Raw genomic sequence first — 13,005 nt, forward strand, 5'->3', positions numbered from 1 at the left:
TTATAATGTTACAAAAGATTTCTATTTTTAAGTAAATGCTGTTCTTTTCAACTTTCTCAAAGAATCCTGAAAAAAGGTTTCCATAAAAATATGAAGCAGCACAACTGTTTTCAACATTGATAATAATCAGAAATGTTTCTTAAGCAGCAAATCCGCATATTAGAATAATTTCTGAAGATCATGTGACACTGAAGACTGGAGTAATGATGCTGAAAATACAGCTTTGGTCACAGAAATAAATTACACTTTAGAGCTATTACATTAGAAAACTGTAATGAATAAATTCTTCCATGCAACACAAAAGGAGATGTTTTGGGGAAAAAAAGAATGTTTAAAGTCATTCTCTTCCATGCAATGAAAGTGAATGGGGAAGGATGCTGTCAAGCTCCTATAAAGACAAACAGCTGCATAAAAGTATCCTAAAAGTCATTCATACAACTCGTGCGATATTACAAGTCTTCTGAAGTCTTGGGAACACTGCCCTCATATAAAGTATCATACAATGCTTTATGTGAGGGCAGTGTTGCCAAGTCCGTGGTTTTCCCGCGGAATCAGACTACTTTAACACTGTTGCCGCGGGTTGTATTTCATGTCCACAGGTTGTAGTGACCCCAAAAACGTGATATTTTGCCCCTGGAATGCAAACTGTACCAGGGGAACCCCAACAAAAAAAAACATGTATTTTACCCCCCGAAGCGATTGGGCTAGTTTTGTTACGAAAACATGGCAACCCTGTGTGAGGGAAAGGCTGTATGCATCCAAAACCTGGCTTTGAAAATCTAGCTTGATCTCTGTGGTCAATATTTACTTTTTATTGTTTGGAAAAGAGCAGCTAAAACTTTTAAATAAAAATGTTTTGACTGGCTGTTGATATTTCGGTTAATTTGTCACACTGGAATGGAATGTCTATTTATTTGTTAGTTTGTTTTTAAAAAACATTTGGCATTCACTTTTTAATTTATGAAAAGGAGCAGCTAAAACGTCTTTAAATTTAAAAAAAATGTTGTACTGGAAAATATTTATGTATGTATTTATTTATTAATTTATTTTCTATTGCATTTCGTTTATTTTCTATTTCATATCATTTATTTTCTATTTAATTTATGTTTTAAAATGTTCGGCATTCACCTTTAATTTTAAGTTAAAAACGCAAGTGAATGAATGAATGAGTGAATGAATGAATACCCCTATGTTGATATTCCAGTTAATTCATCACAGTGGAAGTGGAAGGTCAAGTTGAGTGCATTGCATAATGGGATATTATCTTGTGTACTGCACATTTTGGTGAATGTTACAGGTAATTTGAGCTTGCATGCATGCATTTACACATTACACATGTGCACCGTACACACACTGCATGTTGAGTAGTCTGCCATTCTGAACGTATCTGCATGAAATCTTCACCTTCAGTGTTTATTTTTCTTCACCAGATCTGATATCGGTGAAGACCGACGATAAAATCTCCACTTCATTTGGTTTATCGGGCTGTAAAGCACAACGATCGACATCCCGGCCGGAGATTAATACCATCAAGAGCCATCGAGAGACTCACGTGCCAAGATGAACAAGATTTCACTCTTTACTAAAGAGCCACGGCTCGATATTAGCAGACGGGTCGAGAGCGCCTCCAATTACACCGAGCGAGTGAAAGCAGATGTGCCATCATTAAACATCAATACTGCATCGCCTATATGGGGCCCTCAGGAGGCCGTTTCCAATCCATACCCCTCGCTCTTTTTCCCGTCTATGTTTCTGAAAGCCCCTGTAACTCAAGCCCTAAATAAAAGCGCATGGACATTAGGTAATCCGAGTTGTTTTTCACTAGTCGCTATGCCGTGGATCTGGGATTTGAGGAACGGGGGCAGCTTGTGTTTTTGTGCGTGTGCAAATGTGCAATACAATCCCACTCCAGGCTCCGGTTTTTAAAGAACTGCAATCGAGTCTGAAATCAAGCCCAGCCGTTCTGCGCGGGGCTTCCGAGGGACTCTCAGAATTGGATTACGGTGTGTGAATGGGGTCTGTTCTCCTTGGACGGGTTCTCCGCAGAACCCCCTACTGTCACGCCGCTGCTCGTTACGGTTAATCTATGCATGCGAGAGCCCGCTTTTCCCACGCAGAACCGCCTGGGAGTTTTACGAATGAATGTAAAGGCTCTTTTCAAGCTTGGCCTTGTGATGCTTTCGTGGCCAGATTTAATTCTCCAGTTGACCTGGATTAAGCGCTAACTGACAGACGTCATCTAATTTGGAATTGTCTTGCACAAGTGGCAAAAGGTGCGATTGTTGGCGAATGGAAAGATGGATTATGACCGTAATCTCTCAGTAAATGTCTCGGCGTGATTGTTTTTGCGTGAGCGAGAGAGCGGTTCAGACTGTTCTGCTGTGATTAATTTGGCTGTAGATGTGAAGGGATTACACAGATGTGTCCGTCTGGTTTTGGGACACATTTGCTATGTGTTTGTGTGGATGTGTAAACGCTCATCAGCGCTAAACCCTTCCTCCAGTTACCCATCAATCCCGCTTACTCTTCTTTCCATTTGTGTTTAGATAATGACCCTTGTTCTTACGGTTAGTCATTCTTTCTTTCTTTCTTTCTTGCTTGCTGTCTGTTAATTTATTTCTCTGTCGTTTTCTGTCACTCTGTGTCTGTTGTTCATTCTGTCTATCTCTATCTATCTATTTCTATTTTTTTTTGTCTCCTCTGGTTCCCTCTATTTTTCCATATCCCGATACCATCTGTCTTGAAGGCAGTCTGTCTTTCTGATTTTCTTTCTTTCGGTCTGTCCTTTTTTATGTCTGTCTGTTGTCCTTTTCTGTGTCTGTTGTTCTTTCTGTCTATTTCTGGCTTCTTTTTTGTCTTGTCTCATTCCTTATATTTTTCTATATCCCTTTACCTTCTCTTTCTTTGTTTTTCCTTCTTTCTGTCATTGTCTGTTGTTATTTTGTCTGTCATCCTTTTTCTGTCTGTTTTCTTCTTTCTATCCGTTGTTTTTTTCTCTTTCTTAGTTTTTCAGTGTCATTCATTCTTTTGTCTGTTGTTCTTTCTGTCTGTGTCAGTCTATATTTTTCTATATTTCTGTCTGTCATTCTTTTCTGTCCGTCTGTCTGTTGTTCTTTCTATTTGTATTTGTTTTTCAGTTTGCCATTCATTCTTTTGTCTGTTGTTGTTCTTTCTGTCTCTTTCTTTTCTGTATTTCTGTTTGTCATACTTTTTTGTCTCCTCTGATTCTCTCCATTTTCCATATCCCTTTACCATCCCTCTTTCTGTCAGTTTTTCTTTCTTTCTGTCATTCTTTCATTCAATCATTCTGTTGTTCTTTAAGTCTGATGCTCATTCTTTTCTGTGTGTTTTGTTCTGTCTGTTATTCTTTTTCAGTTTGTCATTCATTCCTTTTTATGTTGTTTTTTTCCATCTGTCAATATTTCTTTCTTTCTGTTGACTTCTTTTCCCCTTCCTTCTTTCCTTTAGTTTAGTTCGAGGTGTCCAGTCCTGCTCCTGGAGGGCCACTGTCCTGCATCATTCAGCTCTAAGCAAACACACCCGAGCCAGCTCCAGTAATCAAGCTCTTCAGGATCCCGGCAGGTGTGTTGGAGCTCAATCTTTGGCCGTCCAGATGCAGGAATGGACAGCTCTGGTTTAGATTAATGCTCACCCAAACCTGTTTTTCCCATAATGGACCTTTTTCACATTTCCGGGTTTCTCAGCAACGGAAGTCGTCATAGTTGGGTTAACTTGAATAGCAGTGAATGGGAGAGTACCACAGATATATTTTTTGCATTCCCATTTGCTCAAATAGCAAAATAAAAACTCCACGATAGTGTTTTCATGAATTTCAATAAAAGGAAAAAAATTGAGAGAGACTGATAACGGCAGTCAGAAGAGAGAACGATGTCAAATTTACCATCCCTCCCATAGACGCTGCATTAGAAACACCCTCGCATTAACGTTAACCGTTTTTTTGTAATTTGATGCAAAGGTGATATAATACAAACAATAGTGTTATAAATGTAGATAAAAAAAATAAAAAAATACAAATATGAAAATCGTTCCGATGACCGTTAAACGCGTCATCACAGTCTTGTGAAAAGGGTCCATAGAAGCAAATACGCTCTCGAGATTCCACAGAACGAGGGTTACTGTCTAACCAAATGACCCCCCCCCCCTTAACTAACCATTCCCTCATTCTAGGTACCCATAATGCCCCTAAAAGCCACATCTCTCTGGTTCCTTGTATTTCCCCATATCCATTTACTGTCTTTTTCTTTTTGTCTAAGTTTATGTTGTTTTGTTTTTCTTTTTCTAATTTTCTGTCATTCTTTATCTCTGTTGTTTTTTTCTGTCTGTCGGTCTGTCATTCGTTTGTCTCTTTCTTCATTCTTTTTTCTTTCTTTAATCTGTCTTTCTGCCTTTCTTTTTCCTTTCTGTCTGTCGTTCTTTTCTCTTTGCCATTTCTTTCTGTCAGTTGTTTTTCTTTCTGTCTGTCATTCTTTTCCTGTATTTCTGTCTGTTGTTCTTTTCGTTCTGTCCTTTTTCTGTCTGTTGTTCTTTGTCTTTCTTTTGTTCTCATTTTCCTCATATCCCTTTACTGTCTCTCTCTTTGTCATTCTTCTTCTGTTCTGTCTTTTTGCCACTCTTTTTGTCTTCATTTCTTTCAGTCATCCTTTTTTTCTGTTGTTCTTTGTTTGTCATCCTTTTCTTTCTATCATTCTTTTCTGTCATCCTTTTCTTTTTCTGTTGCTCTTTTCTTTGTTTGTCATCCTTTTCTTTGTCTCATTATTCTGTCCTTTCTCTCTCTCTCTCTGCCTCTCTTCTGGATGCAGTGTATTTGTGAAGCTGGCAGAGGGCTGCTTATGTAACACTGCGGCGTGCTTTTCCTGACACATATATGTGAAAGAGGATTGGCGTGAAGCCCTGGACAGAGAATCTGATGTTTGGGGATTATTTCATGTTGATGCGTGTTTCTTTCAGCGCTCGGTCACTGCAGGCGACACAGAATGTGACCTGTGTTATCAGAGGGCAGCGTGAAAGCTGAATGTGGAGAACGTGGCCTGCAGCTGGTAAGAAGATCGAGGCTGAGCTGAACAGCACCCACTCACACGCTCCGTTCCCTGCCTGTTTGTCTCGCGCCGTCTCACTGTTTCTCCTACTGCATCCTGCCATCCTACTGCAGGCGCCTATTTCCTGATGTTCTCCCTCCATGTACAGTTTCACACTCATTGACTAACACGAATGCACATGTGCACAAACACTCATACACAGAAAGTCAGACAGATTTGCTCACAAATGAACCCTTAATATCTCTGCTGTTTAAGACTGCAGTGAGGTTAAACAGAGGTCAAATGGAGACGTTTACTTAAAGGCACAATATGTCATTTTCACCGCTGGAGGGCGCACATTCAAAATAAACAAAGAGACAAAGGCGTAGTTTGATGACGCCGTGACTGAGTGTGGAATCATGGGAGTTGTCGTCTTCATCCCCACAGCCGATGCAATCCGACGGGACTCGGGCAGAAATCATGTTCATGGATGAGCTAATGATTTATTAACATAGTAGAATGAAGCAGGGTGAGGCTGAAAGCCGTCGAAGCAAAACGAGGCCGCTGAACGAGCGCGACACACAGCTCGAAAGCAGCAGAGCTTTTATTATGCCACAGTCGAGCGCTTCCGCTGCTTCCAATCGTGCGTATGCGAGGTAAAGCAGCGCTGTTTTATCATACTAGATACGTTTGAAAGTTCTGTTATAATGCTACTCTGTGCGGTCGTCACCGGTCTATTAAAACGCACAACATATTAAAGCGTCTTTGGTGTTTCCATGTTTTTCCTTTGGTGTTTCCTTTGGTGTTTCAACAAAACCAGAAATCGAGGGGTTATGACGTCATTGGCAGGCGACACAATGACACTATGGACACGCTTCGTGTCACTAGTTAAAATTGCTTATTTCTCTGGATTTAAACATTCTTCTAAACATTTGGAATAATGTAAGTACACAAGTCAGCAAAATATATAACACTGTTCTAGTGGTTTTTGGATATTTTAATAAAAAAATCTTACATATTGTGCATTTAAGTCAGCCTGTCAGATGTTTCTTCAGTACAGATTTGCCGAGATACCGCAAGTCAATCAAAATATCTCAATATGAGTTCAAACATTTCTAATTAATTTGATTTATTTTGTAGATCATTGCTGTTACTTTATGACAACTATTGACTCGTGTCTCTTCTAAGGAATTACAGAGTAAAAGACAATGCCAAAAAAGACAATGACACAAAAAAGTAGAAATTTTAGTCATTGCTGAGAGCTAATTTCCATGTGCATCTATCAAAAAAGACATACGAGTAGTTCTTAAGTCGTATGATGTGAACTACTATCATATGAACTACTATTCTGAGTTTATGACTTATCTTTTGTCTTTTCGGAGACTGAAAAATGTATTAAGTATTAAAAGACAGATTCTTCAAATATTCTCTTTTTGTGTTGCTTAAAAACATGAGATAAATTCAGTTAAAAGCTATGAAAGCAGCATAATCATAATAACAACCAATAAAAAGTATTCTCTAGTTGTGCTTAACCTAACTAAGACTGATTGTTAAAAAACTGTTAGCGTAATGAATTAATTCAAACCATTATCTTTGATGATCTGTTTCTGAGAACAGTTACACAGTCTCTCTCTGGCATCGGGATGGTAATGTCATGTGCTTATTTTCTGTAATTGTCTAGAACCGCCATCATACAGCAAAGGGTTTTTTTTTTTTAATGTGTGGGTTGTTTATGATTGGATGCTAAAAGCTTGTTGAAGTTAAATTACTGCATTTACTTCTCCAAGTCTTCTGTCTCCATCACACAGGCTGTAACCTCTTCTTGTTCTTCTTCAGCAGGTCACGGGGTCACCGCCAAATCAGCACTGACAAAATGTCCCTTCTTGCAGGCGTCTTGAGACACTGAATCATATAGCCATTGCTTTGTTGATGAAGCCATGAACAGCTTGCATCCTGGCTCTTGTGGGTCCCTCGGGAGGGATTTCCATGTGGAAATCTGGAGCATGTGACGGGAAGAGAGGCCAGCGGTTTAATCCTCATCCAAATCGGACGTATTTTGGTGAGATAGGTGTATGATGGGTGATGTACGGATGGAAGGGTTCTGTGGGCACAATCAAGTGAATTTAATCAATGTGGATGCTGAGACGATCTCCATGATGGCCAACTAGTCAGCCTATACTGCCATGGAAAGGAAAAACGCAGCAACTACACAAAGTGCTGCAGGGATGACATATATTTGTAGGTTCGCATCATCCTGGTTTCCTTGACAAAAAGCTAGCAGGATTTTTTCATTGGCTTTTGGATTACTGCAGAAAATAAACACTGTGACCTACAAAAGTTCATGATTTTTGCATGTTTCGTTAATCAAGATAATCTACACAAAAGAACAAAACTTTTATGAATTTTGAAGCCTAAATACAGTATAATCACAAGAAGTAAAAAGCCAAATGTAGGCTATGAACAAACTTCCAACAACCCTTTCAATGGTTATTTAAAATCTAATACAAAAAATGAAAAAGTTTAACTTCATGCAAATGAGCACTGATTCAATCTGACCAGATAACATAGTTTGACCAAAGTGACAGAGCAGCATATTTTGTTTTTGGGCCACGCATGATTGCTTTGTGAGGTCACGTCTCCAGAGTTTGCCTGCAGACTATAATTGAACAACACGTTTTTTCCCCTGTGCTTACCCTGTCCTTATATGCCTTAATAAACTGTCCAGTGGGTTGTTGTTAAAGAGATATATCTCTTTCTGCCTTCTGTCGCTGCGATGTGGTCCTCTGCTCTGCGGCGAAAGGGAAACGTCCACCTTGTTCAGGCATGGAGACCGCCAGAGGCACAGCAGTCAGCTCTCGGCACTAATTACGGCTGAGGATAAGGGCACTGGAGCGCGTGGAGATTGTGGCGTGTTGCTTTTTTTAACCTCTTGCTGCTGAAGCAGAGATTTCTTTGAAAAGGGGAGGAGAGAACGGACACTTAAGATGTAGACAAGTTTAATGGTTGAATGGTTTGTTCCCAGTATTACTGATTGTGTGTGAACCGTAGGCCTGTATGTTTGCTAAGCATGTGAGGATGACATTTCTTCCCTTTAAAGGAACAGTTCTGTCATCTCACTCACTCTTATGTCTTATATGACTTTATTATTTTTTTTTTGTAGGAACACCAAACTGCTCTTTTCCATACAAGAAAAGTGATGACCTTGGGTTATCAAGCTTAGAAAAGGATGAAATGTACCATAGAAAAGTTTTTTTTTTTTTTTTAATTGGGACCCGGCGACCCCCAGGGGGCCACAAGGGAGTGCTAGGCGGTCCATGGAAAAGTTTAAAAACTGTGTAAAAATAAATAAATATGAAAATGAAATAAAAATATTAAAATGAATAAAAATATATTAAAATAAATACATAATAAAAACATTAAATAAATATGTAATAAAATTAGATTAAAATAAATTAATAATAATTACATTGATTAAAAGTATAATAAATATTAGAATGAATAACTAATATTATTTGTTAAGTTTTCCGTTTTTATTTACAATTTTTTTTATTTTAATTTTCATTGATTTTATTTATTCAAAATTTTTTTTTAAATAAAATAAATAATAATAAATATTAGCTTAATAGATTAATAAATAATGCAAATAACAGTATAGTACTGTAGCGAGTAAACATTTTACCAATAATATTATTTAAGTTTTCAATTTTTTAATTATTTACACATTTCTCATTTATTACATTATTTATAAAAAAATATTTGTATTAAAATAATAAATATAAGATTAATAAATAGGCTAAATAAATAATGCATACAACAGTTAGTACTGTAGTGAGTACAAGAAAAAACAATGTAACTTCGTAGAAACTAAACATACTAATTATATTTTGCACATTTATAATACGCCTTTTTACAAATTAGATCATTACACATGAAAATCTAAAGCTTGAACAAATACTGTCTGCATTAAAACTACAAAACCATACCTAACCCACCAATTAACCCAACTAATTAGCCTACCTTGCATTTGGGAACGATGGACGTCAAAGTGTCCACAAGCATATGATACCGTGTTCCTGCGGTGGACTAAGTGAGGTTCGTGAATTAAAGACCTATTTTTAAAGCATTTTATATTGTTAAAACATGTTTTAGTTATCTCAAGTCTAACTTTCTCTCATCTGACCTGTCTATCATCTAACGGTCGTTTCTCTTTCGCGCGCTTTGCCTCTCTCTCTCCTCTAGCGACATCCAGCGGATATGACGTGAAACGCAGGCGCTGTCATGTGGGCTGTGTGTGTCTTCTACTCGTTCTGTCTCATTTATGAGCTAAGTGACACATTTCAGTGTTTGCATGTTCGTGTGTTCCTTTCTTTTATAAATAAACCTCTGCTCATTTTATTGTAGCCGACTATTCGATAACCGCGACAAAGAATGATCGTGACAAACGACTTAAATTATTTTTATTCTATTTGATTTTATATCTTAGTGCAAAATATTCGTACGTTATCGTTTTCTTTTGACTTGGCTGAGATATTATTCTTGTTGTTGTTTTTTTGTATCCGCTTACGCAGTGACACGAGAGTTTGTGTCGCGTGGGTAAAGTTGCGCGCGGAGCTCCAGTGCTCGTGAATCACAATGTGATGAACACGGAGGATCATTTAATGATATCAAACTCATCATATCACATCTCATCAGATCAAACTCATCATCACAAGCCCCGGTGCCGCCGAACGGATCAAACGGTGCTCAACCGAAAGCTGAATTCACCAACCTGATGATGATGATGATGATGATGATGATGAAGATGAAGATGATGATGGACGCAAAGGCGAAGAACTAACGGAGAAGGTAAAGTTATTCACTCATCTAGAGTCTTTTTCTGTCATAATCTGACACTAATTCAAAATAATTACCATGATTTGGGCGTGCACCATAGTAATACCTTGTTTTTCAGATAAAATGTTTCATGATATTATTTGAAGCATCTCTCTTTGGAGTACCATGTTGGTCATAATTTAATACCATGGTATCACCACAGTACTTTCAGGACAGGTAGGTGAATTGATAAAAGGACTAACAAAAAGTACCATGCTTTTTTGTTTGGATGTGTACCAGTGATATTCTTTGAATTACTGTAGTACTGTATATAAATATGGTCATCATTTAGTACCATGGCATTACAATCTGATACCATCAGTGTCACATGATACTGCTGCTACTGTATTTTTAGTAATAGGTGGATATTGCTAAGAAATGACGAGCAAAAGTACTTATCTGCACATGTACCCTGGTAATATCATGTTATACTTTGAAGCAACTTGAGGTACCATGTAAATACCATGGTATAAATATATGGTATCCATTCAGTACCACGTATGATACATTATTGTACCGATGCATGTGCCACCACAGTAATGATCAAGAGATGATAGATCAATCCAGATTCATTGATAGATTCAAACCAGCCTGTGAAGTTGTAAAGATGATATTTAATGCAGACTGTCAGAATATATTAAGTATAATCAGTGATTATAGTCTGTGTTTTGGTTTGATGCAGGTGGCACATAGTCAGTTTTGTTTCTCTACAGTGATTCTGGGTGGTCCGTCTGCTTGTTTTTTTAATAGACGATCTCTACAATTATTCAAGTTTCTTGTTAAGTGAAGAGTTTGGATGAGAGCACTCTCTAAAATGTCTTAAGTATGTATTCTTTTGGTTTGGAAAACATCCTTTTTTTAGCATGTACAGTAAAGGTTTGTTGCCTGGTGGTAGTTAGACAGAAAAACCACCGCGGCTCTGAGCATCTTTGGCTGCGGGGGTGGCAGTGTGAAAAGTGTGGTGGTGAGCCTCCTGGGAGAAACACACACACACAGACACACACACACACACACATACACATACAAGCAGTCTGTTCACACTTGCAGTGGCTTTGTTCGCAGCACATTGACTGATGGATGAAACTCTTGTTTTTCCAGTGCTATAATGATCAGTCTATTAGAATGATGTAATTTGTGCTGTCATGTCATAATCACTCGTTGTGGACACTATATATATATATATATATCCTGTTTTGTCACTGATATGCATGCATAACGCCCTCACCATTATTAGTTTTGAAAGAAGTAAAACCGATTTGCCTTTCTTTCCCTTTTTTCATTAAATGCAATTTCCTCCTCACATGACAAATTAGCAAGCACAGACAGTAGCGCATGGCGCTTGCAATGCCGGGATTCATAGGGAATGCATTTGATTTAAAGGAATAGTTCATCCAAAAATGGAAAATTGCAGAAAATCTTATTCACCCCTAGGTTATCCAAGATTTAGATGAGTTTGTTTCTTCATCATATTTGGAGAAATGTGGCATTGCATCAGTTTCTCAGCAATGGATGCTCTGCAGTGAATGGGTGCCGTCAGAATGAGAGTCCAAACAGCTGATAAAAACATCACAATAATCCACAAGTAATCCACACCACTCCAGTCCATCAGTTAATGTCTTGAGCAGTGTTGGGGGTAACGCATTACAAGTAACGCGAGTTACGTAATCAGATTACTTTTTCCAAGTAACTAGTAAAGTAACGCATTACTTTTTAATTTACAAGAGAATTTAATGCATTACTTTTAAAAGTAACTTTCCCCAACACTGGTCTTGAGTAGTAAAAAGCTGTGTGTTTATAAGAAACAAATATGTTATAAAGGTGTTTTAACTTCAAACTGTCGCTTTTGGCTAAAATACGAGTCCGTAATCCATAATATCACTTCCTCCAGTGAAAAAGTCTCCTGTTGTCCTCACACATCAAAATCCATCCACATATTTGGTTAGAACAGTTTTCGTTAGTAAACGGTGCTTATTCAGTGCATATTTCTCTCCTGATTCAGACGAGACGCGTTTTTCACTGGAGGAAAAAATATTATGGATTGAGGACTCGTGTTTTATCTGGAAGCAACAGTTTAAAGTCAAAACGTCTTAATGGTGGATTTGTTTCTTGTATACACATTGCTTTTCACTTCTCAAGTCATTAATTGATGGAGTGGTGTGGATTATTGTGATGTTTTTATCAGCTGTTTGGACTCTCATTCTGACGGCACCCATTCACTGCAGAGCATCCATTGCTGAGACACTGATGCAATGCAAAATTTGTCCAAATCTGATGAAGAAACAAACTCCTACATCTTGGATGACCCGAGGGTGCATAAAAATGAAAAATGAATGAAAATTAGACTATTTGGTGGAGGGAAAGATTTTCAGCAAATACTGACTGAAGTTTGTTGTGTTCTTCACACAAAATATGGTTTCAGAAACATTTCTAAACTTCTGCTCGATGCGAGTTGTGTTCAGACGTGGCGAGAGCACCTGTGGCAGAATGATCACACGTCTGAATGAGCTTGCAGTCACCAGCTCTCTGCTTTACGACAGTGTCAAACTGCCCTCATCCAACTGTGTTTCTGCATGTGGAGAGCCCTTCTCCAGCCACCCGTGTGCGCTTACATGAGTCATTCACTCTATCACACGCCAGAACTTTCCATTGCTGTGAGCTCCTCAACTTCACTGTAGTGATGCATTATTTGATTACATGATTGTTGTGGAGAGAGAGAACTCTAATAAAGGCATTTTAGGGAGTTTTTTTTTTTTTTATCTGAAATGGCATTAAGAGTAATCAGCATTCAAAATGTGAGGGGTGTAATTTTGTAAATTGTATGGAAGCATAGTTTGTTTTTCCACTGTAAATTAAAAAGTTACTCATGCTTTTCTTTTCTTTTTTTTTTTTTACAAATAAAAACATTATTATTATTATTATTATATGTTTATATTTTGTATTATATGTTATTATTTATTATTAGTTATTATCTTTCTATTTATTTTACCAAGATAGCATTGCAATACAATATTGTGAAAGAATGTTATCTTGTTTATTACAAAGATAAATATAAATAAAAATAAAGTATAATAAATATGATAACAAATTAATATATAAT

General features: G+C 37.6%; 1 protein-coding gene across 2 annotated transcripts in view; it reads left to right on the forward strand.

The window, feature by feature from the left end:
* Window positions 1-9,723: 9,723 nt before the first annotated feature.
* The window catches only part of LOC107696729 (ras and Rab interactor 3-like), a 23,092-nt gene continuing 19,810 nt past the window's right edge, over window positions 9,724-13,005 (forward strand). Inside the window, exons 1-2 of one of the 2 annotated variants that reach the window (XM_016497209.1) lie at window positions 9,724-9,881; window positions 9,988-10,085. The gene's annotated coding sequence lies outside the window, so the exon portion shown is untranslated. The remainder of the gene's footprint in view (window positions 9,882-9,987; window positions 10,086-13,005) is intronic. The other variant, XM_016497210.1, reaches the window with a different exon arrangement.

Source organism: Sinocyclocheilus anshuiensis, unplaced genomic scaffold (assembly GCF_001515605.1).
Source record: "Sinocyclocheilus anshuiensis isolate Anshui unplaced genomic scaffold, SAMN03320099.WGS_v1.1 scaffold1091, whole genome shotgun sequence".
NCBI classification, from domain to species: Eukaryota; Metazoa; Chordata; class Actinopteri; order Cypriniformes; family Cyprinidae; genus Sinocyclocheilus; species Sinocyclocheilus anshuiensis.